Here is a 23,735-nt window from a genome sequence, read left to right as displayed (position 1 = left end):
CCAAAATTTCCAACCAAGTCTATTTCAATATTGTGATTTTCCTATCATAATTATTCACCAAGTATAAAATTGTCCAATTACAATCTTACCTAGTGTATGGTAAGGTGGTGTCCTGAAAAAAACAGAAAAAACATGTAAGGAATGCACCTATAAATTGAAAAATTAATATTAATCTCCAAAGCCAGTATCTAAATGAAATACCTGATTAGGATAAAAGTTACCACCTAGGTCTTAACTCTAATTCTTTCAATAAGTTGTTTTGGTATGCACTAGGTTACAGAAACTCACCATGGTGATCATGCAGCTTAAGGTATTTTTAAACCATTGTGTAATAACGCCTTGAAAAGTAACGAGGGGCCTTAACTTTTAGCAAATTGCCCATAAATCTCATAAAAATTACTGAAGTTAGGTAGAGAATACTAAATAACCTCAAGTTGGAATGCTTTTTAGAACCATCAAAGTGACCTTGCAGGTTATTAACATTGCCCATGAAATCATCAAGATTTTTTTTTTTTTTTTTACATCAGAACCTGTGCACCACATGAATTAACTGAAAGTTTTCCCATTTCCTATTCTGTCACTCTTAAATGCTCTGGAAATCTCCTAAGATTACCTTTAAAGCCATGAAGTTCTTTTAAAATTTGTATAACTGTTCATTACCATTTGCGCCTTATTATGGATTGATATGTTGTGCTACTATTATTACTGTTATTCAGAAGATCAACCTTATATATATATGGAACAAGGCCACAGGAGCCATTGACTTGAAATTCAAGCTTATAAAGAACATGGTGTTCATTAGAAAGAAGTAACAGAAGGTAATGGGAAATACAGAAAGAGGAGATTACTTATTAAAAATATAAATGTAAGCAAATTATTGAATTCTACAAGAAATGTTTTAGGGTAGTACATAATGCATTGCATATTCACTTGAACTTCTGAAGTTCCAATTACATAACATCTTTAGGGAGACAGCTCCACAGTCCAATATGTGAGGAATAAAAGACCTTTGGAACTGAGAAATTTGACAGTGAGGCATATTTGCTGCATAATGGGTCCCCGTAGGCATTGAGGTTCTTTGCAGCGTCCCTTCAGCCCCTAGCTGCAATCCCTTTCGTTCCTTTTACTCTACCTGTTTTCATCTTGTCTTTATTGCATCTTCCTTTCCACCCTCTCCTAACAATTGCTTCATAAAGCAACAGCGAGGTTTTCCTCCTGTCACACCTCCCAAATGCTTTTACTGTCGATTTCCATTTCATCGCTGAATTACCTTTTAGGTCACAGTGCTTGGCTTTTGGCCCAACTCTATATTCCATTCCATTCCTCTGCATATTGGTGCTACAATTCATCATATCTGGTTGCTCTCAGCAGGAAAAAGGGACCAGGGATCACTTGTGAATCTCTGTTAAAATGCAACTTATGAAAAATTGGTAATCAAAAGACCATCCATCGATGGTTCAAGTCATAACTGCTAATATTAGGAAACAGAAACCTGCCACCACAAACCACTCTGTCTAAAAAAGATAAATTAGTAAAATTTTATGAACTTGAAAAAGTTATACAGCGTATTTGTGTTCTCGAGATTCGGGGACTCTCCTATTCACATGTTTCTTCATATAATAGCTATGTTGTTTGGTAAGTAGAATATAAAAGTGGAATACTAATAGCATATGATAAATATTGTGTACACATTATGGAGAAAAAAAACTACTGTACTAAGGCAGATATTCAAGTTTCGCAAAATACGTAATCAAAACTACCATAATTGAAATTTTTTTTCCACTTCATCATAATTAGTTGTTCATTTTCTCTTTTACACCGCTATAATAATTAGTCTTGAGTTATCATGTGAAGTAGAAAACTTTTATAATAGTGCGCTATATAAACTATGCTTTATTAAAACTTATGTGCCTGAATGCCCTTAATTTTGAAAGGCAAATACAAAACATAAAAGGATAATTGACAATACTGAATACATATTGCAATAAATAACAAGTAAAAAATGCACCAAAGAATGGTGGTGGCCTCAGCCACAGCCCATAAAACTCTTTGCCATGGCCCATGAAACTTAGCCACTGTCTGGTGGTGGCCTGTGTTGTTGTATCTATAGCATTGCCAGAAGTATGATTACGGCTAACTTAACCTTACATAATTAAAAAAACTACTGAGGGTAGAGAGCTGCATTTTGGTATGTTTGATAATTGAAGGGTGGATAATTAACATATCAATTTGCAGCCCTCTAGCCTCAGTAGTTTTTAACATCTGTGGGCAGAAAGACAGAAAAAGCTGGCACAATAGTTTTCTTTTATAGAAAACTAAAAATGGTTAGCAGAATCAATTAGCAATGAAAATACACACAGTTTTGTACAGTAATGTTATACAGATTCAAACAGTATTTTAAGTGAATGTATCTCTGTCTCTTTTTCAATAAGGATTTTTATCAATACTAAAGGTACGTATTGATTTTACATAAAATGTGTATGGAGAGTTGTTTTCTCATTCATTTTGCTCCTCTGACATGTAAAATGTTGGTGATCAAAAGGTGACTTATTATGTTGCTCTCTATTCAAAGATCATGCTACATAATGTTGTCATTTGGAGTCTGCACTGTTGAGAGTTTCATTTCTCTATTATTCATGTTGCTGGTTTGTAATTTTTATCTTGTCCATAATGCTAACTTTATTTTACTGTCTTTGTCTTCATATGTTAAATAATAATTTAGCAAGTTACTTCACCTTGCTTCCTAAGTTCCTAACTTATTTCAGGCCCTGAATCTGTTATTCCACTTCATCAGTCATGTTAACAAATCTATTGCAATACACCACCTGAATTAGCCCTGGTCACTGACCAGCTCGAACTACAGTGTTCCCCCCGTATTCGTGGGGGATGCGTACCAGACCCCCCCGTGAATAGTTAGAATCCGCGAATGTTTGGAACCCCTATAAAAGCGCTAAAAACAGCCTATTTGTTCATGACACTTACCTGTCAGATATATATATAGCTGTATTCTCCGAAGTCCGACAGAATTTCAAAACTCCCGGCAAACGCAGTGGTCGGCCAGGTGGTTAGTACCCATTCCCGCCGCTGGGAGGCGGGTGTCAGGAACCATTCCCATTTTCTATTCAGATTTTTCTCTGTCGCCGGTCGGTAAACAACTGTTTACAGACCTCCGCCTAGGATTTTGGAAAACTCTTTGTTCACTTGAGTATTTGATTCTCTTGGTTTTTTTGAAACTTGCTCGGTGGAGTGGCATACGCGATTGTGGTTTATCTTTGAATTTGGTTTTGGATTTCTCTAATATGTCTGGATCTTCTGCAACTAGTTTTAGAGTGTGTACTGTGCTAGAGTGTAAGGTGAGGCTACCGAAAGCTTCGGTAGATCCTCATACAGTATGCACGAAATGTAGAGATCATATTTGTTTGATGAATGATAGGTGTAAAGAGTGTGAAAGGTTGACCGAAAATGAATGGAAGACTTATGATTCGTATGTTCGTAAGCTTGAAAGGGATAGAATCAGAAGATCTTCCTCCAGAAGTGCTTCTGTGAAGAGTAAGGATAGTAATTCGCATTCTAACCTTCCTGTAGAGGTTGTTACATCTAACCCTGTGTATTTGCCTTCGGGCAATGAAGTTATTGCTTCGGAAGGTATTGCCCTTTCTTCCATCATGGAGTCCATTCGTGCGCTAGAATCGAAAGTGAGTGCATTGAAGACCACAGTGAAGTGTAGTGGAAATATTAGTGCCCCTAGTGTAGTGGAGGGGGCGTCAGATCGGTCCCATAGTGCCTCTAGGAATAGACCTCTGTCGGACTCCCAGGACTCAGGGAATGGACATGTTGAAAACCGAAGGAGGGCTACGGGAAATTCCCACCGGTCTGGCGTCCCTTCAGCAGATCCTGTGGACGCTTCCCAGGCTGCCGAAGCGTGTGATCGAGCACGGATATTGAAGGAGTGCTTTTCGTCCTCTGAGGCGTCCTCCCCTGACCGGGGATGGAGCTCTCAGAGGGCCTCTCACGAGGAGTACGAGTTTGACCCTAGGTGTCGCACAGGCGGCCAGCGTCTTTCTCGTCCTCTTAGGAGAGGTTTTAAGGAAGTGGACGCTTCACGTCCTACTTCTCGTCCTGTTCTTTCATCATCACCCGAACACTTCGAAGAATTGACGCCTAAGAAGAGAGGCAGGACGTCTTCTGATGAGGACGCTTTTGAGAACTATCAGCGTCTTAGAGTTCAAAGGAAGAAGAGGGCTCCAATTCGCCCTTCTTCGCATATGATGAGTCCTTCTCCTGAACGTGGAACTTCACCGTCTAATGAGACTCGTAGGCAATTGCGTCAACGATTGTCGGCTTTCTTCGCAAGGGGAGAAGAGGAGCCTCATCGGCGTAGAAAGGATCTTTGGCTTCCTGTTAAAAGATCGAAACCACCTTTGTCGGCTTCGCCTCGCTCTTTAGCCTCTCCTGCGGCGTCTTCTTCGGGATCCTTCAGACTCAACCGAGAACACGCAAGTGTTTCCGGAGAGAGAGTGTCCAGAAGTGGCGATGGGGTCAGAAGCGTTAGATGTCGCACAAGCGGCCCTCGCTTTTGTCAGGAGGTTGAGAACGAGCAAGAGAAGCCTCGTGTCGACGTTCGACGGACTTCTGCATCAACTCGACGCTTCTATCATGAGAGAGCCTACCAACGCCAAAAGTATCAGGACGTTCCAGAAGGCTCTAGGATTCAAAGAGAGCAACGTTTAGATTATGTGTCTGATCTTACTCCTCAAGAAAGGGAAATACTGTACGAATATCGACGAAAGGCTCGTGCTTTAGAATATGAGAACTCGCAACGCGTTAAGAGAGATCGTAAGACTCACCAGGACGCTCGAGAGGACGCCCCGATACAGGTTAAGCGTCCTAAGCGAAGTTTGAAAGACGCTCGACGTCCATTAGAGCACGTCCCGCTTCAGGACGCTTTTGAGGACGCTTCTTTGATGGATAAGCGTCTTGTAGACATTAGAGTCCAGCGGGATCGGAAGCTTTCATTGGCACGACTTCCTGTGAGTCCTAAGTCTCGCTCCCTTAGCAAGGGCGCTCGCGATGACGATAGACACCCGACTATTCGGGATTCTCGGAAAGAGAAACGTACTCAACTGAGAGAAGATCGACAGGAATCCCGCAAAGAGGCTTTTGAAGAACCTTTGCCTTTAATGACTTCGAAAGACAAGGCTTTACAAGAGAGTCTGAAGTTTTCAAAGACAACGGCGGATCATTCGCGCATTGTCTCGGCTATTCCTTCAGCGGATAGAAACTCCCCCTTACGAACAGAGCCTCAAAGGAGAACCACTTCTTGTTTAGCTAAAGAAACTTCGGACCGTCAAGATCAAGGAGAGTCTTCTAACGATACGCATCCTGCAGAAGAGGAAGAGCCTTCAGAAGCGTCTACGGATTATAGCACGTTAACGCGCTTACTGAAGGAATTGTTTTCGGAAAAATTCCAAGCACCAGTTCCTCTCTCGCCGCCATCGCAACTATCCTCATCCAAGACGAGAAAAGCTCCGGGTTTTGTTAGGATGGCTGCTTCGCTTTCTACTAAAAGAGCGTTGAAGAGGATGAATGATTGGATGGAATCAAGGAAGACGAAAGGAAAGACGTCCTTTGCGCTTCCGCCAGCTAAGCTAAACGGGAGAGCCGGTATATGGTATGAGACCGGAGAAGAAACAGGGTTGAGACTTCCGTCGTCTGCGCAAGGTGACTTCTCAAACCTGGTCGAAGCACCAAGAAGATCTTACCTGTCCTCGGCTAAGGTTTCATGGACTATGCCGGAAATAGATCACCATCTAAAAGGACTGTACAGGACGTTGGAAGTATTCAACTTCCTAGATTGGTGCTTGGGAGCTTTAGGTTTGCAAGCTAAGAGCCCAGAATCATTGTCATTAGAAGAGTTATCGAGCGTCCTGTCATGCATGGACAAAGCAGTAAGGGATGGTTCGGATGAGTTAGCTGCCCACTTTACTACGGGAATATTAAAGAAACGAGCGCTTTTCTGCAGTTTTACGGCTAAAGCAGTTTCCCCTACGCAGAAAGCGGAGTTATTATTCGCCCCCTTTTCTTCCCATCTTTTTCCTGAAAACATGGTAAAGGATTTATCTGTGAACCTGAAAGAGAAAGCGACACAGGATTTGCTGTCGCAATCATCTAGACTTCCTGCGACACAATCATCTTCTTGAGTAGCTCAGGTACCAAAGAAGAATTTTAAGCCCTTTCGTGGCAAAGCACCATCAAGAGCTGCTACACGAGGAAGGGGCTTTGCTAGAGGCAGAACCCCCGCAAAGCAAAGAGGAAAGAAGTGACAACCTTGCCCTTCAGGCACCGGTGGGAGGGAGACTTTCTCTCTTCGCAGAGGCTTGGAGAGCAAGGGGGACGGACACCTGGTCCCTCAAGATTATAGAGAAGGGATACAAAATTCCCTTTCTCTCCATGCCTCCGTTGAGCATGAAGCCTATAGACCTGTCACCAGCTTATCAGCCGCAGAAGCAACAGATTCTACTCGATTTATTAGATCAAATGATCGAGAAAAGAGCCGTAGAACGAGTGCTCTTGACAGATTCCCCAGGCTTCTACAACAGGTTATTCCTGGTTCCGAAGCAGTCTGGGGGATGGAGGCCTGTCCTAGATGTCAGCAGTCTGAACCTTTTCGTGAAGAAAGAAAGCTTCAAAATGGAAACATCACAATCGGTCCTAGGGGCCTTGAGACCAGGGGATTGGATGGATGTCATTAGATCTCCAAGACGCTTACTTCCATGTCCCATCCATCCCAGTCCAGGAAGTTTTCTCAGGTTCATTTAGAGGACATGTCTTCCAGTTCAGAGCTCTATGCTTCGGACTGAGCACAGCTCCCATGATTTTCACTTTTCTCATGCGGAATGTGGCAAAGTGGCTTCACCTCTCGAAGATACGAGTCTCCCTTTACCTGGACGACTGGCTCATACGGTGTGCGTCGAGAGCAAGGTGTCTGGAGGACCTTCAGACTACGTTACTGTTGGCGAAATCTTTAGGCCTCCTGATCAATTACGAGAAGTCCCATCTGACCCCAACACAGTCCATCGTGTGTCTCTGGGGATTCAGATGGATTCAGTGGCTTTTCGGGCTTTTCCGTCGCTAGAACGTCAGCGGAAAGGCTTAGAAAAAGTGTCAGCCTTCCTGGAGAAGGAAACATGCTCGGCGAAGGAATGGATGAGTCTGCTGGGGACCATTTCTTCGCTGGAGAAGTTTGTTTCTCTAGGGAGACTACATCTCAGGCCCCTACAGTTTTTTCTAACAGAAAATTGGCAGGACAGACAAAACTTAGAGGAGAATTTGAGAATATCCCCGTTGGTCAAGAAACACCTAGATTGGGTGGCTCGATCCCACCAAGATGTCGAAAGGAGTGTCCCTCTGTCTTCAGAGCCCCGACCTTGTGTTATTTACAGACGCGTCTATGACAGGCTGGGGAGCAACTCTGGGAAAGGAGGAAGTGTCAGGCCTCTGGAGAAAAGAACAGAAGCCTTGGCACATCAACCTCAAGGAGTTAGAGGCAATTCGCTTAGCACTTCTAGCCTTTCAAGAACGAGTCATAGGCCGAGTTGTCCAGATCAACGCGGACAGCACCACGGCCCTTTCTTATATCAAGAAACAGGGGGGGACACACACTCGTTCTCTCTACAATATAGCGAGAGAAATCCTGTTATGGTCAGAGGAGAGGAACATAACTCTCCTGACAAGATTTGTTTCAGGGGTCCAGAATGTCAGAGCAGACATTTTAAGCCGTCGAAATCAATTAATTTCAACAGAATGGACTCTGCACATAGAAGTCTGCCAACAGTTATGGAGACTATGGGGACGACCAATAGTGACCTCTTGGCGCGACTTCGAAAACGAAGAGACTGCCTCTTTACTGTTCACCGATCATCGACCCGGAAGCAGTAGCAGTAGACGCAATGCTTTGGGACTGGACGGGGATGGATGTATACGCCTCTCCCCCGTTCAAACTTCTGGGAGAAGTAACAAGGAAGTTAGCAGCGTCGGAAGGAACAAGGATGACACTGGTCGCACCATTCTGGCCAGCAAGCGAGTGGTTCACAGAGGTCATGTCCCTACTAGTGGACTTCCCAAGAATCCTACCAGTAAGACCCGATCTTCTCAAACAGCCCCACTTCGAGAGATATCACCAAAACCCGTTCGCTCTGAGTCTGACTGCATTCAGACTATCAAGAAACTGGCAAGAGCGAGAGGGTTTTCAGGAGAGGTGGCAAAAGCTATCGCCACCGCGAGAAGAGCTTCCTCTCAATCTGTCTACCAGTCTAAGTGGGCTGTTTTTAGAAGATGGTGTAGGAAAGAGGGCATTTCCTCCTCCAAGACCTCTGTGAGCCAAATCGCCGATTTCCTGTTACATCTTAGGAATGTAGACAAGTTGGCAGTATCAACAATTAGAGGATATAAGAGTATGCTGTCAACAGTCTTCCGTCATAGAGGCCTAGATTTGACGAATGATAGGGATCTTCACGATCTTCTGAGATCCTTCGAAACATCAAAGGTTCCACAGGTTAAAAACCCACTTCGTGGAATTTGGAACATAGTTCTAAAATCTTTAATGGCGAGTCCCTTTGAACCTTTGCACGAGGCTTCGCTGAAAGATTTAACGAAGAAGGCCCTCTTTCTAACCACCCTAGCCACTGCGAAGAGGGTGAGTGAGGTTCAAGCAATTAGCAAAAATGTTGGATTTAGGGGACACAATGCAGTCTGTTCCTTGAGTCCTTCCTTTTTAGCTAAAAACGAAAATCCTTCCAATCCCTGGCCTAAAAACTTTGATATCAAGGGATTAACAGGGATTGTTGGTCGAGAGCCAGAAAGAGTCCTGTGTCCTGTCAGAGCTCTAAAATTCTATCTGGATAGAACAAAACAAATTAGAGGTCAATCAGACAATCTTTGGTGTTCTGTGAAAAGACCTGATTTACCTATGTCTAAGAACGCCTTAGCGTTCTTCTTGAGAAGCACCATCAGGGAGGCCCATTCGTCCATCATGACCCAGATAGTGGATTTTTGAAACAAATTCTGAAAGTCAGTGCTCATGAAGTTAGAGCTGTCGCAACTTCGATGGCATTTCAGAAGAATATGGCGCTCAGCGATATTGTGAGCACTACATTTTGGCGAAGCAACTCTGTGTTCGCTTCACACTACCTCAGGGATGTGAAAGTGACATATGAGAACTGCTTTTCGCTTGGACCATACATATCAGCAGATTCAATTTTGGGGTAAGGGAAAGTGGCACGAATCCTATCCTTTAGAAAATGGATAGGTGTGCTTTTATTTTATGGTTGTTGGTTTTTTGGTTGTAGGGTCGACCGCTAGAGGCGGACTTCCCTTTATTTTAGCCTTAAAAGTTTTGGGGACTAACTTTGCTAGGCTAGGTCAGGTGGTGGTTTTTTTCTTTATTTTGCTTCGCTGCCCTTAAAGAACCGCCAACCGTAACCCTTAAAGGAATGGTCAATATGGTCTAGACACATTGTGGTCACGCCCCCGTTGTCAGATCATCTAGATCTCACCAGCTATACAGGTCACGTCCTTGCTGGAGACTCTAGTAAAGCAAAAGCAGACTTGGGTGACAGTAATCACGAAGTCAGCTACGCTAACAGGTAAGGAACCAAGATGTCTATCATCTGCATGTGAAATGTTTCCCAAAATCCTTTTATTCTGTCCCTCCCCACCTCCAATGGTGGGAATCAGCTATATATATATCTGACAGGTAAGTGTCATGAACAAAATGATATTGTTATGATACAATAAAGTTTGTTCATACTTACCTGGCAGATATATATAATCAAGTACCCGCCCAGCCTCCCCTCGGGGACAATGACATTAAAAATCTGAATAGAAAATGGGAATGGTTCCTGACACCCGCCTCCCAGCGGCGGGAATGGGTACTAACCACCTGGCCGACCACTGCGTTTGCCGGGAGTTTTGAAATTCTGTCGGACTTCGGAGAATACAGCTATATATATATCTGCCAGGTAAGTATGAACAAACTTTATTGTATCATAACAATATCATTTTTGTTAGTTAAAACTTAAGAAAAACCACTAAAAATTTTCATACTTGGTTTTTTTAATGGTTTTATCACAAAAAGTGCATTTTATGATGAAATTGATCACAAAAACCAGGAATTTGTGGATATTTCTCATAGAAAAATACCGCGAATGCGCGAATTTTCCGCGAATAATGCGGGGGAACGTTCCCGAGAGAAATCCGCGAATGTGTGAGTCCGCGAATCCGGAGAACGCGAATACGGGGGATCCACTGTATATCCCCACAGAATTACCTGTAGTAATTGGGTAATTTTTCAACTGCCAGTGCTACGAACGCTGCAGGTAAACCCCCTTCTACTGAGTTACCTGTACCACCATTGGCAACGCTGTTGCCAGGGCCGACCGGCAGAGCACTCTCCCTTCAATTGCTTTTTGTTCGCTGGAGCGTTAGGACGCTTCCTAGCTCAAGCGAAGATTTTGGTCTATTAGCCTAACCCACAGATTAACCTGCTGTTTTGTTGATGAACCTTGGAATACGTTTTGGACTTCATTTGGACCTCTTCTGGATTTTGGATTTGACTAAAGCGTTGATTGGATCTTTCTATCATGGACACACCTCAGAAAGAAACTTCCCTGGCTGCACCTTCGAAGCCATCCTCATCTGCTACGACTCCAGAACAACCTTGCAGCGGAGATGGGGCAGCTCATCGGTCTTGTATTGCCTGCAAGAAGCGGATGAGTACCCTGAAACATGACAGACATTCATGTTGCATTAGTTGTATGGAGGTACAGTGTGGAGTTAAACAGAGATGTCAGGAGTGTAGGGACTGGTCATTGGACCAGATGGAGAATTATTTAAAACGGGAAAACTCTAGTGTCGAAGAATAAGCGTAGGGGGACAGAACCTAAGAAAGTGGAAGAAGAGAGTTTAGAAGCTGTATTATTCAAGAAATTAGAGGGAAAGTTGTCATCAAGTATGACTGGTCGTTTTACTGAATTGATGACAAAATTGAATCAGGATAAGGATAGTAATAGGAGTGTGGACTCTAACCGCTCTTTTTCAGCTCCCCTGCCTGTTCCAGAACCAGCCCTAACCGGTGCCCAAGGGGTAGGATCTGCCTGCCCCCCTGGCACGGAGCAGGCAGTGTCAGCAACAGAATTCCCCCTTTCCCCTAAAAGCGTAAGTAAAAAGTGTGAATTAGCAATGGGTGAGACCAAGACTGTCAGGGGTCCTAGTGTAGAGGTTAAGGATGATAAGCTGCTAGAGCAGTGCCTTTCGGGTTCAGATTCGGCTATCTTTACAGGATCGGCATTGGATCTGACGTTAGTTCTGTTTCCGTCCTCGTGTTTTCCGAAGGACAAGGACATAAAGTCATCCGTTAAGTCGGTATCGGAAGTGTGACCTGTTGAAAATTTCGAGGCCATCCCTCCTTCTTCGAAATTTTCCTTCCAGTGGAAGGTCCCAGCGCTTGGGCTATGCCCTAAATTCCATGATCAATCAATCAACCTTCCAGCGGGGCCTTATACAGATTCAGGGGCTAGTGGTAGGCAATTTGATGAAATAGAATTTAATTTGGTAGAGTATAATGCTAACATTCTAGGTTTGTCTCAGAATTGTAGACTTCTGGTTAGACAGTGCTTTCATTTAGGCTTTTTGGACATGCAGGATTATGTCAGTAAGAATTTCGCTGAGTTTTCGGGTGATATGTGGGAGGATTATTAGGGGGGAGGGGAGTCTATATACCTTCTTTCACTTAAAAGAATGGCTTCTTCTTCTTCTCCATCTCCTTTTACGTCTGTTTTTCCTTCTATTCCTAATGTTTCTCTCCACTCCTTATCTACAAGCTCTACCTCTCAAGTTCCTCCTCACTCTTCTCTTTTGGGCCATGCCTTAGCTTCGTCTACAACCTGGTGTTAGGTTCCCCCGGGTGGTTCGTTCCCGGAGGGGTCCCATTCTGAGGTCCTTTGTTCAGACGCGGAGGGTCCGGCAAATGGACAGATAGGCATTTCAGATCCGGTGGGCATATCCCGCACTCTTAGTGCACCTGTCAATGCGAGGTTGATGGGCGGGGCCTCGTACTGCCGGGTTCCGGCAGTTAAACCAGGTATGGTCCTCTCCCTTTTTCTCTTTTAATTTAATGTCTTTCCCAAACCTTTCTCAGGGTGCAGCAGTTTCATTTTCTAAGGGTTATGGTATTGGTGCTGGTTTGGTGGGGGTTACTGGAGCAGAGATTCCCTCTTCTAATTCCTATGTAACTGCTACAGCAGGTGATTCTTCTGGTCTTAAGAACGCTGCGGCGGTTCCCCGTCCTAATAGGACATTGGGTGGTATGATTGCGGCTGCTCCGGTATTAGGTACTGGTATGGTTTGCTCAGGTACAAGCGATCTCGCTCCCGGAGAGAGTTTTTCTGCGCTAGCGGGCTCCCCTGCGGTTAGGAACTTAAGTAATGTCGCGGTTGTTGCGGCTTCAGAGTTCTCAGGTGTTGGCTCAGGGTATTTTGGAAGGTTAAACATAGGTGCTTCAACCTCTGTTCCTTTGCAATCCGGTTTGGGTAGATCATCGGCGCCTTATGCATCAAATTGATCATCAGGATAAGACGATCCATGCAGATGTTGCACACCAGGGGGGGTCGGCCTCAGGGAGGTTTGCTTCGGATTCAGAACACCCAGTGTTTGTCAGTGCAACAACTCCACGAGCTCCGTCAGCTCTCTCAGGAGAGAGGGTTCTGGCACAACCAGCTACGGTTGGTGCGGAGATTCTACATGGATTGATTGGTCAGGATTCCAGGAATGTATAGGGGTTTATTGAGTTCCCCCTCTTTGCAGTCAGGTAAGTTGGAAGTTTGTCCTGTCTCTTGTCCTGCTTCTCTCCGATCGGAGAATCCAGATAGGGAAACTTCGTTGGAAGAAGTACTAGTCCTTATCGTGGAAGAGAGCTTTGCCCAAGCAGGAGAAAGTGAATATAAAAGGATGGTACAATTTATTCACGATTTGTTTCCTCAGGCGAGAGGAGGATCCAGGCAGTGTTCGAGGAATTATGTTCCACAAAACCTTCAATACCTTGCACGTCCTGTAAGTTGACTTGGTTTGGTCGGGTGGAGCAGTCCTGGAGAGTGGCGGACGTTAGGTTAACTTCTATAGTGGGTTCGGATAGGCAGGATTCTACTTCCACCCAGGAAGAATGTGTATGGAGTAGCGGGTAACCCTTCATTTGGTATAAGAGTTCCCCTGAATGAATCTGTAGAGGCTCTTTTGGTGAGAGTTCCCTCGTCGTCTAGACAGGTAGGAATCACCTTGAGAGAAGCGACCATTTTGAGGACACCTCCCATTTCCCAGATATCCATAAGAGGGCCCTGTCCTGGGTGCCCCTCGCACTCTGCGACACTCTTCAAGGAGGACGAAGTTGTGGCGATGGTAAACTTCGTCTCTTCAATATCAGTGGTAGAGTCGCAACAGGCGATGATACGGGTTGTGGCACAAGGTGTCAGATATCCCAAGGGTGCGCGTATACCGTCACCTGGTAAGCGTACCGGCTCTCGGTCTCCTGTTAGGTCTCCTAAGAAGATGCATTTCTCCGCCAAGGCTTCCCCGACGGTAACTTCTGAGCCTTCAGCAGCGAAGAGGGGTTTTCGCAAGTAGATGTTGCCCTCGTCGACACCAGTAGGAGGGAGTCTGAATCCCTTTGTGAATATCTGGGAGAAGTGCGGCGCGGAGTGTTGGGTTGTGGAGGTCCTGAGGATTGGATACAAGATTCCCTTCCATTCCGTACCTCCCCTATCCGATGTTCCTATTCACCTGGCCAGTTATTCCCCGCACTCCATCGGGTATGGCCTAGGCAGCGGAGATTCGGTCACTTTTAGAGAAGGGAGCGATAGAACCTGCTCCCCCTTCGCCGGGGTTTTACTGCCGGATTTTTGTGTCTGCCAAGGTGGGAGGTTCGTGGAGACCGATTATAGACTTTTCGGGTCTCAATCAACTGGTGGTTTTGTACAAGTAACTTACCCAGCAGATATATACTTAGCTATAGACTCGGTCGTCCCCGACCAGAATTCCAAAACTCGCGGCACACGCGACAGGTAGGTCAGGTGATCCACCATTCCCGCCGCTGGGTGGCGGGGTCTGGAACTATTCCCGTTTTCTAAGCCATAATTTCTCTGTCGGTTTGAACGAACAACACCTATTGTTCGTTCCTCCATCTTGGATTTCAACTCGTTTGCCGAGAATTTGGATTGGTTTTTTGGTGACGTATTCTGTTTTTTCTCTGGCTTGGCATACGCTTATTGTGGACTGTTTTTCGACTTTGGTTTTGACTACTCTTTCACGATGTCTGACGCTAAGGCTTCACCTATGTTTAGAGTTTGCAGTAGGGAAGATTGTAAGGTTAGGCTGCCTAAATCGGCATTAGATCCTCATAGTATTTGCGCTAAATGCAGGGAGAATGAATGTTCTTTTATTAACACCTGTGTTGAATGCGAGAACCTTACGGAGCTTGAATGGAAGGAATTATCATCATATGTTAGGAAGCTTGAGAGAGATAGAGTGAGAAAGGCTTCAGCTAGGTCATCTAGTAGATCTTGCTCCTTAGAACAAGAAATAACTCTCCTTCTAACAATTTTCCCTTAGCCTCAGCTGCTTCTCCCTGTTCTGAATCCAAAGATTCTTCGTCAGAGAGGGAAAATGTAAAAGCTTCAATTAAGAAACTTCAAGCTCAGCTACGAGCTCTAAACCAAGGTAAGAGTGGTGATAGTGACTTGTGCAGTGTCCCCAGTGCAGTGGAGGGGGCGTCTGAACCGGTTCCTCATTGCTCCTAGGCCTAGACCGCTTCCAAACTCCCAGGGCCGAGGACCAGGGAGGAGGAATGTCGAAAGCCGCAGGGAGGATGCAGAACATCCCCAACGGTCAGGCGTCCCTTCGGCAGATCCTGTTGTTAAGTCCAGGCTGCCTCGGATTGCCGCAGAAAAGGCGTCCTAAAGGAGTGTTTTTCGGCCTCAGACTCTTCCTCTCCCTAAACGAGGATGGAGTTCGGCCTCTCTTTCGCACCCTTGAAGAGAGCCTGGAAGGCGCCTAAAGGAGACGCGGCTGACTCCAGCCCAGAGCGTTTTCCCGAGGATTGGCCTTCGGGACCTAAGAAGACTAGACAAGAGGAGCCTTCTCTTCAGGATCCTACGAAGAAGTTTTTTGGTTAATCTGCAAGAGCAGTTAGCTTCTCTCGTAGGCTCTTTTGCTAAGGACTCTACAAGGAGGAAGGATGTCTCGCTCCCTGTTAGAGTTCCGCTAAGCGCCCCTCCCCGCTTCGTATAGGAGAGAACCCTCACGATCTCCAGGGCGTTTATCGCCTTCGTCGAGAGACTCGTCTGATAGGAGTTGTTCTCCTGAGAGAAGAGCCCTTTCGCCCTATAGGCTGTCTTCCCCGAAGCGCCCTCTGAGACGCCGCGAATCGAGCAGAAGTCTCGATCGGTTTAGGTGCAAGGAACCGGAAAACCGATTTAGGTATCAGGATCCCTTGGGTCTGCAGGACCAGGAGCCAGACAGGCGCGAAGAGGCAGCAAGATGCAAGAAAGGGCGTCAAGAGCCTCTTAGAAACACAGGATTCAGGGACGTCAGGATTCTGCTAGAAGGCAGGAATCAGGACGCTATGAGTCAGGGCGCCAGGAGTCCAGGGGCGCCAGGAGTCGGGGCGCCAGGAATCGGGGCGCCAGGAGTCGGGCGCCAGGAGTCAGGGCCCGCCAGGAGTCAGGGCGCCAGGAGTCAGGACGCCAGGAGTCAGGACGCCAGGAGTACGTTAGGCGTCAAGTGTTAGGGCGCCAAGAGCCTGTTAAGTGTCAGGAATCAGGACGCGGGGATCTTTTCAAGCGCCTGAATCAGGACGCCAGGAGCCTAGCAAGCGCCACGAACCTGACGAACCTAGACAACAAGAGTCTAGTAGGCGCAAGAGTGTTTCCGACAGGCAGGAGCCTCACTCTTCGTATAGAAGTGCTAATGTTCCGCGCTCCCCTTCTCGGGAAAGTTCTTCTTCTCCCTCCCGGGGGAAGAGCCAGATCACTCCAAAACGATCTCCTTCTGTGGATCAGTTTGGACCAGGTATCGGAAGACGAAGAGCCAGTAGATGTAGCAGTTTCTGACTACAAGAGACTTTCTCTTTTTGCTGCTAAAGGAGTTCGGAGACTCCCTTCATCCTGCGGACCCTCCTTCACCAGGATCGTTGATGTCCAGCACTAAAGCTCTCAAGTCGTCTTCCTTCGTCAAGATGCGCCCCGCTCTTTGTATGAAAAAGGCATTAAAGACTTTTTCAGAGTGGTTGACTTCCAGAAGGGAAGCGGGCAAGACAGTTTTTTTTCTGCCTCCTCCTTCCAAGTTAACAGGCAAACCAGGAAGGTGGTACGAGAACCAAAGAACCTATGGGGTTAGGTCTGCCTTCTTCCGCAGATGCGGATTTTGCTTCCTTAGTGGACTCGTCTAGGAGGAAGTCGTTGCTGTCTGCTAAGGCGACTTGGGGCATGTGTGAGCTAGACCACCTTCTAAAGGGCCTCTTTAAAACCTAGAAGTCTTCAACTTATGGACTGGGCTTTGGGAGCGTTAGCAAAGAGAGCTCAGGACACTGACTTTGTTTCCATGGAGGAACTTTCGACGTCCTGGCTTGCCTGGACAGAGCGGTCATGGACGGTTCTGTGGAAGTTGCCTCTCTTTTTGGAACGGGAGTATTAAAGAAGAGATCTGTCTTTAGCTCTTTCTTAGCAAGAGCAGTATCACCTTTGCAAAGGACATCTCTTCTTTTTGCACCGTTATCCCCGCACCTTTTTCCACAAGAGACTGTTAGAGATTTTGGTTTCAAATCTCTTACGGAGAAGGCAACTCAGGATCTCCTCACGCACTCAAGCCAAGAAGTTTAGGCCGGCAGTGCCTATAGAGAAAAAGAGAGACCCTCTTTTGTTCAGCCCTTTTTTTCGAGGTGCCTCCTCTTCTAGAGCCCCTCTTAGAGGTCGCAGACCAGAGAGAAGGAGTAGACCATCTAGAAGGTCCTTCGGGAAGTCTAGATGAGCAGGAAGTCCTCCAGACGAAAGTAGGCGCCAGGCTTCTCCACTTTGCCAAAGTCTGGGCGCAGAAGGGAGCGGACTCCTGGTCCCTCTCTATCCTGAAAAAAGGATACTTGATCCCCTTCAGGGAAAATCCTCCCTTGACGACAACTCCAAGGGAGTTGACTGCAAGATACTCGGATCCGGTCCGAAAGCTTGCTATGTTGCAAGCAGTGGAACAGATGATTTCCAAGGAAGCGGTAGAACTGGTTCAAGATCTCCAGTCTCCAGGATTCTACAATCGGCTATTCCTGGTACCGAAAGCATCGGGGGATGGAGACCGGTTCTAGACGTCAGTGCCTGAATTTCTTTGTATTGAAGAAGAAATTTTCAATGGAGACGTCTTCCTCTGTTCTATCTGCTCTTCGTCCAGGGACTGGATGGTGTCCCTGGACCTTCAGGATGCGTATTTCCATGTGCCAATTCATCCGGCAGCAAGGAAGTATCTGAGGTTCATGTTCCAAGGGAAAGTGTTCCAGTTCCGAGCGATGTGCTTCGGACTTTCGACTGCCCCTCAAGTCTTTACGGACATCATGAAGAAAGTAGCTTATTGGCTACATCTGGAAGGGATCAGGATCTCGTTATATCTGGACGATTGGCTAATAAGAGCCCAATCGGAGAAAAAATGTCTGGAGGACCTATTAGTTACTCTAAAGTTGACAAAGTCCTTAGGACTTTTAGTAAATCACGAGAAATCCATGCTGACTCCCCAGCAGAGTATTGTCTATCTGGGGATTCAGATGGATTCTCGGGATTTTCTAGCGTATCCTTCGCAGGAAAGGAGAGAACGCTGCTTAGAAAAGGTGTCAGTCTTCTTAAGGAAAGAACATTGTTCCGCGAGGGAATGGATGAGCTTACTGGGGACCCTCTCCTCGATGGAACAGTTCGTTTCCTTAGGAAGACTTCACCTACGACCCCACCTTCAATTTTATCTGAAGGAGAAGTGGGATTGGCGAAGTCCAACAATCTAGGAGATACATTTCCAATCTCGAAAGGGATCAAGGAGAAGATATCCGTTGGTGGTTTAGATCCACAGAAACTAAGCAAGGGAATCTCCCTTCGCTTACAGAACCCTCGCCTAGCGTTGTTTGCAGACGCCTCAGATTCAGGGTGGGGAGCGACCCTAGGTTCGCAAGAAGTGTCAGGCACTTGGGAAGGAGAACAAGTGTCCTGGCACATAACAAGAAAGAGCTAACAGCCATTCATCTAGCTTTGGTTCATTTCGAGGAACAGGTCTCAGGTCTGGGGATTCAGATTCACTCGGACAACACAACAGCCCTCGCTTATATAAAGAAACAAGGGGGGACGCATTCCTTTTCCCTGTACGAATCAGCAAAGGATCTGCTGATTTGGGCACAGGAAAGGAAGATCTCTCTCCTCACAAGGTTTGTGCAGGGAGAGAAAAATGTCCGGGCAGATCTGTTAAGCAGAAAAGAACAAGTCCTACCCACGGAATGGACTCTCAATCCTCAGATTTGCCAACAACTTGGCATCTGTGGGGAAGGCCCAATATAGACCTGTTCGTTCGCACCAACAAGAATCACAGATTAGAAACCTATTGCTCCCCGATCTCGGATCCTCAAGCAGTAGCAGTAGACAGCTTTCTGCTAGATTGGACGGGCTTGGACGCATACGCCTTCCCTCCTTTCAAGATAGTAGGGAGAAGTATTGAGGAAGTTCGCTTGCTCGGAAGGAACAAGAATGACTTTCATCGCTCCCTTCTGGCCGGCTCTCGATTGGTTCACAGAGGTGCTGGAGTGGTTAGTGGATTTTCCAAGATCGCTTCCACTAAGGAACGATCTTCTCAAACAACCCCACTTCGACAGGTTTCACAAAAAAACCTCCCCGCTCTAAGTCTGACCGCCTTCAGACTGTCGAAGGACTTGTCAGAGCAAGGGGCTTTTCACGAGAAGTGGCGAAGGCTATTGCAAGAGCCAGAAGAGTCTCCACTTCTAAAGTATATCAGTCGAAGTGGGAGTTGTTTGAAGATGGTGTAAGGGAAAGAAAATATCCTCCTCCAGTACCTCTGTAACTGAAATCGCAGATTTCTCCTATATTTGAGAAAAGACTGTAACCTGGCAGTTTCAACAGTGAAGGGTTACAGAAGTATGCTGGCCTCAGTTTTTCGACATAGAGGAATAGATCTGACGAATAATAAAGATCTTCATGACCTTATAAGGTCTTTTGAGACCACGAAAGAACATGTAATTCAAGAAGCCTAGCTGGAACTTGGATGTGGTCCTCAAGTTCCTAATGTCGGAAAAATTGACCGTCTCACGCAGCTTCGTTTAGAGACTTAACAAGAAAGTCATTATTCCTTTTTGCGTTAGCAACAGCCAAGAGAATTAGCGAGTTGCAAGCTTTGGAAGGTAAAGTGTGGTTTAAGAAGGATTCAGCGATTTGCTCCTTTAAACCATTTTTTAAAAACATTTTTTTAGCGAAAAATGAAAAATCCCTCAAAGCCTTGGCCAAGAAGCTTTGAGATAAAAGGACTATCTTCATTAACAGGGAGAGAGAACTAGAAAGGACTTTGTGTCAGTCAGGGCACTCAAGTTCTACCTGGAGAAGAAGAAGTTGCTGAAAGGTACAGAAGAAAGTCTTTGGTGCTCTGTAAGAGATCCGAAAAGAGCGATTTCTAAGAACGCCCTTACATACTTCATAAAAGATGTAATAAGGAAGCTCACCTTAAGTGCGAAGAAGAGCATCTCAAGGTTCTCAGAGTGAGAGCTCATGAAGTGAGAGCCATAGCTACGTCTATGGCATTTCACAAAACATGGTCGCTTCAGGCTCTTATAGAGTCGACATTTTGGAGATGTAATTCGGTGTTCGCCTCGAATTACCTAAGAGCGTTAAAATTTCGTACGAAAAGTGCTTTGCTCTGGGAGCGTATGTTTCGGCGAATTCAGTGCTGGGAGAAGGGGCTGAGGCTAATCCTTCCTATTTAGTTTAAGGCTTAATTTACTGTTTATTGGTGGTTGTTTTATTGGTTAATTGTCAGAGGGAATAGGGACCCTCTTACAATTCATAGATTGTAACAATACTAACATGGTCAGGTGATCGGGATTGGCTTCAGTGCTCTTTGTGATGTGTTTAAAATAACCTTAACTCTGTCATGTAAGAGGGCGAGTCTCCATTGATATGACAAAAGGTCAAGGCTCTACCATGTAAGTGGGTCAGCCCCCATTGGTACGATCCAGTATAGGCTCTGTCGCGTAAGCGGGTCTAGCCCCCCATTGACACGATCCAAAGAGTTATCAACCATAGGTTCATTCCTCGTTGAAACTCTTGAGGCAAGCAGACTCATCGACAGTAGTCATGAAGTCTTCAGCCCAATAAGGTAGGAACTATGGATTATGTTATCCAAGAACATAGGTTGTTTTTTCCCTGTTTTTTAATGTATTTAGTTTAAGTATTATTTTGTTTTTTAGCTGTCTCTTGCCCGCCACCAAGGGTGCCAATAGCTAAGTATATATCTGCTGGGTAAGTTACTTGTACAAAATGATATTGTTAAGATACAATAAAGTTTTGTACATACTTACCTGGCAGATATATACGATTAATTGGCCCACCCAGCCTCCCCTCAGGAGACAGGTGGAAGAGAAAATTATGGCTTAGAAAACGGGAATAGTTCCAGACCCCGCCACCCAGCGGCGGGAATGGTGGATCACCTGACCTACCTGTCGCGTGTGCCGCGAGTTTTGAAATTCTGTCGGGACGACCGAGTCTATAGCTAAGTATATATCTGCCAGGTAAGTATGTACAAAACTTTATTGTATCTTAACAATATCATTTTCTACAAAATTCCACATGGAAACTTCCCAATCTGTGATGAGGTCGGTTCGGAGAGACGACTGGAGGATTTTGGTGGACCTCAAGGATGCCTATTTCCAGATTCCTGTACATCAGGAATCTCGGAAGTTCCTTCGATTCTCGGGTCCATCCAGAACTTTCCAGTTCAAAGTCCTCTGCTTCAGGCTGACCACTGCCCCTCAGGTGTTTAGGAGGGTAATGTCTCCGATATCTGCGATAATGCACCGTCGGGGATTCAGAATGAGGAGGTACCTCAACGATTGGCTGATTCAGGTCTCGTTGAGAGAGGAAGCATTAAGAGCAAGGGATTTCCTATTACAACTGTGTCAAAAGTTAGGAATAAGAATCAACCTAGAGAAGAGTTCCCTTTCACCATCACAAGTAAAGTCATATCTAGGTGTGACGATTCAAACTTGTCGTTTGAGGGCTTTTCCGACACAAGAGTGACTGCTTTATATCCTCAGTCAAATAGAAGCTACAGGTCACAGAGGGCTCAACCAGTGAGCGAATGAAGAAGTTTGTTGGGGAGAATGTCCTCTCTCTCCCTTACTGTTCCAGAATCTCGTCCCCGGATGCGCTCTCTGCAGGCATGTCTCAGGAATCTTTGGGACTTTCAGGAAGAGAGCGCAGTGGTAATCTGGGATGATTCCTGCCTAGAGGATCTTTGGTGGTGGTCAGAAGAATCTCATCTGACCGCTGGCGTAAGTCTGGCCCTCCTGATTCCGGACATTCATCTATATACAGATTCCTCGATCAAGGTTGGGGCGCAACCTTAGAGGAAACTCAGGCCAAGGGCCTTTGGAGGGATCCGTAGCGGGAGGAATCGATAAATTACCGTGAGAGCAGTAGAGAAAGCACTAACACGGTTTTCAGAGTTGGTCGGGGGAAAAGCAGTAGCGCTTTTCTCGGACAAGGTGACGGCGTTGGCTTACCTGAGGAAACAAGGTCGGCAAAGCTAAATATGATCACACAGAGGATACTTCAGTGGTGCGAATCTCACGGGGTTTCTCTCCTTCCCCAGTTCATGGCAGGGAAACTGAACATTGGCGGATGCATTGAGTCAGTCAAGAGAAGTACTAGGGGGCGAGTGGACGTTAGTACAAGAGGAAGTCCAGCTCTTGCTAAAGAGATGGCCGGCTTCAGTAGACCTTTTCACCACAAGACTGAATTTTCGACTTCCAACCTACTTCTCCCCAGTAGCGGACCCCATGCCTTGGCGAGACAGATGCGATGCTCCACTCGTGGGACAGCCTACAGGTGTACACTTTTCACCCCTTCGGTTTAATACATCAGGTATTAGGCAAACTAAGAAGCAGTACAGGCACTCAAATGATTTATAGCTCCGTTTTGGCCCCAGAGACCGTTGTTCCCGGATCTCCTAGAAATGTTAGAGGAACCTCCTGTGATCCTCCCGAAAAGGAGGGATCTACTCAGACAACCCCATTTTCATTATCATCATCAGAACCTGCACATGCTCAACCTAGCTGCGTGGAGACTATCCAGCGAGCGGCACGCAGTACGGGGCTCTCTAAGGAAGTGGCTTGCCAGCTTTCCCTATGTCTAAGAAAGTCTACTAGAAAACTCTTATCAAGTTAGGCTGGCAATGTACAGGAGCTGGTGTAGGAAGGAAGGACATAGTATCTCTCGTCCTACCATTGTGAAGATTGCGGATTTCTTCCTGTTTCTCAGGAAACAAGTTGTTATACTCGACTATAACGGGATGTAGTTCTATGCTGAGTAGTACGTTCCGGTTTCATCTCCCGGAGTTGTCTAACAGTAGGGTATTGCACGATCTCCTAAGGTCGTTTAAGATTGAACGCCCCATGATACCACTTCGGGCCCCTTTGTGGGATTTAGCAGCAGTTTTAAATATGCTGAGGTCTTTGAGTTATGAGCCCTTAGAAGAGTTCTCCCTGAGGGAACTGACCAAGAAAGTCTTGTTCTTGGTTTCGCTTGCTACAGTGAAGAGAGTGGGAGAGATACAAGCAGTATCTAGGATAGTATAGTTTTCAGGTAGGGATATCTATCTCGTACGTACCAGAATTACGCCAAATCGGAATCAGAAACAAATCCCCTGCCGAGATCATTCAAAGTCTCCTCTCTGGAGGATTTTGTTGGAAACGACGAACTAGAGATGCGCATTTGTCCGGTTCGCGCACTAAAGACATTTGGCACGCACAGAAAAGCTCTTGCCTTATCCCCGGATGTTATTTGTGTCACCTAGCAATCCCTCTAGACCCATTTCGAAGAATGCAGTCAGTTTTTTCCTACCGGAAGTTATTACTCAGGCTTCAGGTAACGTTCCTGCCGATCCCGGCAGCAATAATTCTCGCCCAAGAGCACATTCCAATAGAGGAATAGCTACCTCTTCGGCTTTCCTATGGAACTATTCAGTGTCATCGATTTTGGAAGCAGTATCCTGGAAAACGGCTTCTGTCTTCACTCTTTCTACCTTAAGGACATTCAGTTCGCTTAGATGGAGGGTTGCTCGCTGGGACCTTTCGTAGCTGCTAATGCAGTAGTTCGGTAAGTTCGCACATCGGGTATTAGTGAACAGAGGGGGGTTGGTATTGCCTTAGGTTTGTAGCTTAGCAAAAGTTTTTTTTTGTCTCCAGTTTTGCTTTTCTTCATTAACGGTATATACGTACTATAAAAAAAATAGGTAGGCAGATAGCAGGGATGAACGACGACGACAATGTGCCTGGCATGCATCTTCACCGGCGTTGATCAACAAAAAATCCGAAAGAGCTGCTCAGGCAGCTCCTCCGTACATGAGAGGCCTAGCAGCCACATGGGACACCCCTTTCCCCTCTACAC

The 23,735-nt window shown here is 45.9% G+C and overlaps 1 protein-coding gene across 1 annotated transcript in view; it reads left to right on the top strand.

Annotated features, from left to right (window-relative positions):
• The window catches only part of LOC135215568 (endoplasmic reticulum resident protein 29-like), a 40,732-nt gene that overhangs the window by 5,593 nt on the left and 11,404 nt on the right, over positions 1 to 23,735 (top strand). The gene's annotated exons all lie outside the window — the stretch shown is intronic.

The sequence above is a fragment of the Macrobrachium nipponense genome, chromosome 5 (genome assembly GCF_015104395.2).
Source record: "Macrobrachium nipponense isolate FS-2020 chromosome 5, ASM1510439v2, whole genome shotgun sequence".
Taxonomy (NCBI): domain Eukaryota; kingdom Metazoa; phylum Arthropoda; class Malacostraca; order Decapoda; family Palaemonidae; genus Macrobrachium; species Macrobrachium nipponense.
Note: the sequence above shows the minus strand (reverse complement) of the source record. Positions and strands in the feature narration are given on the sequence as shown.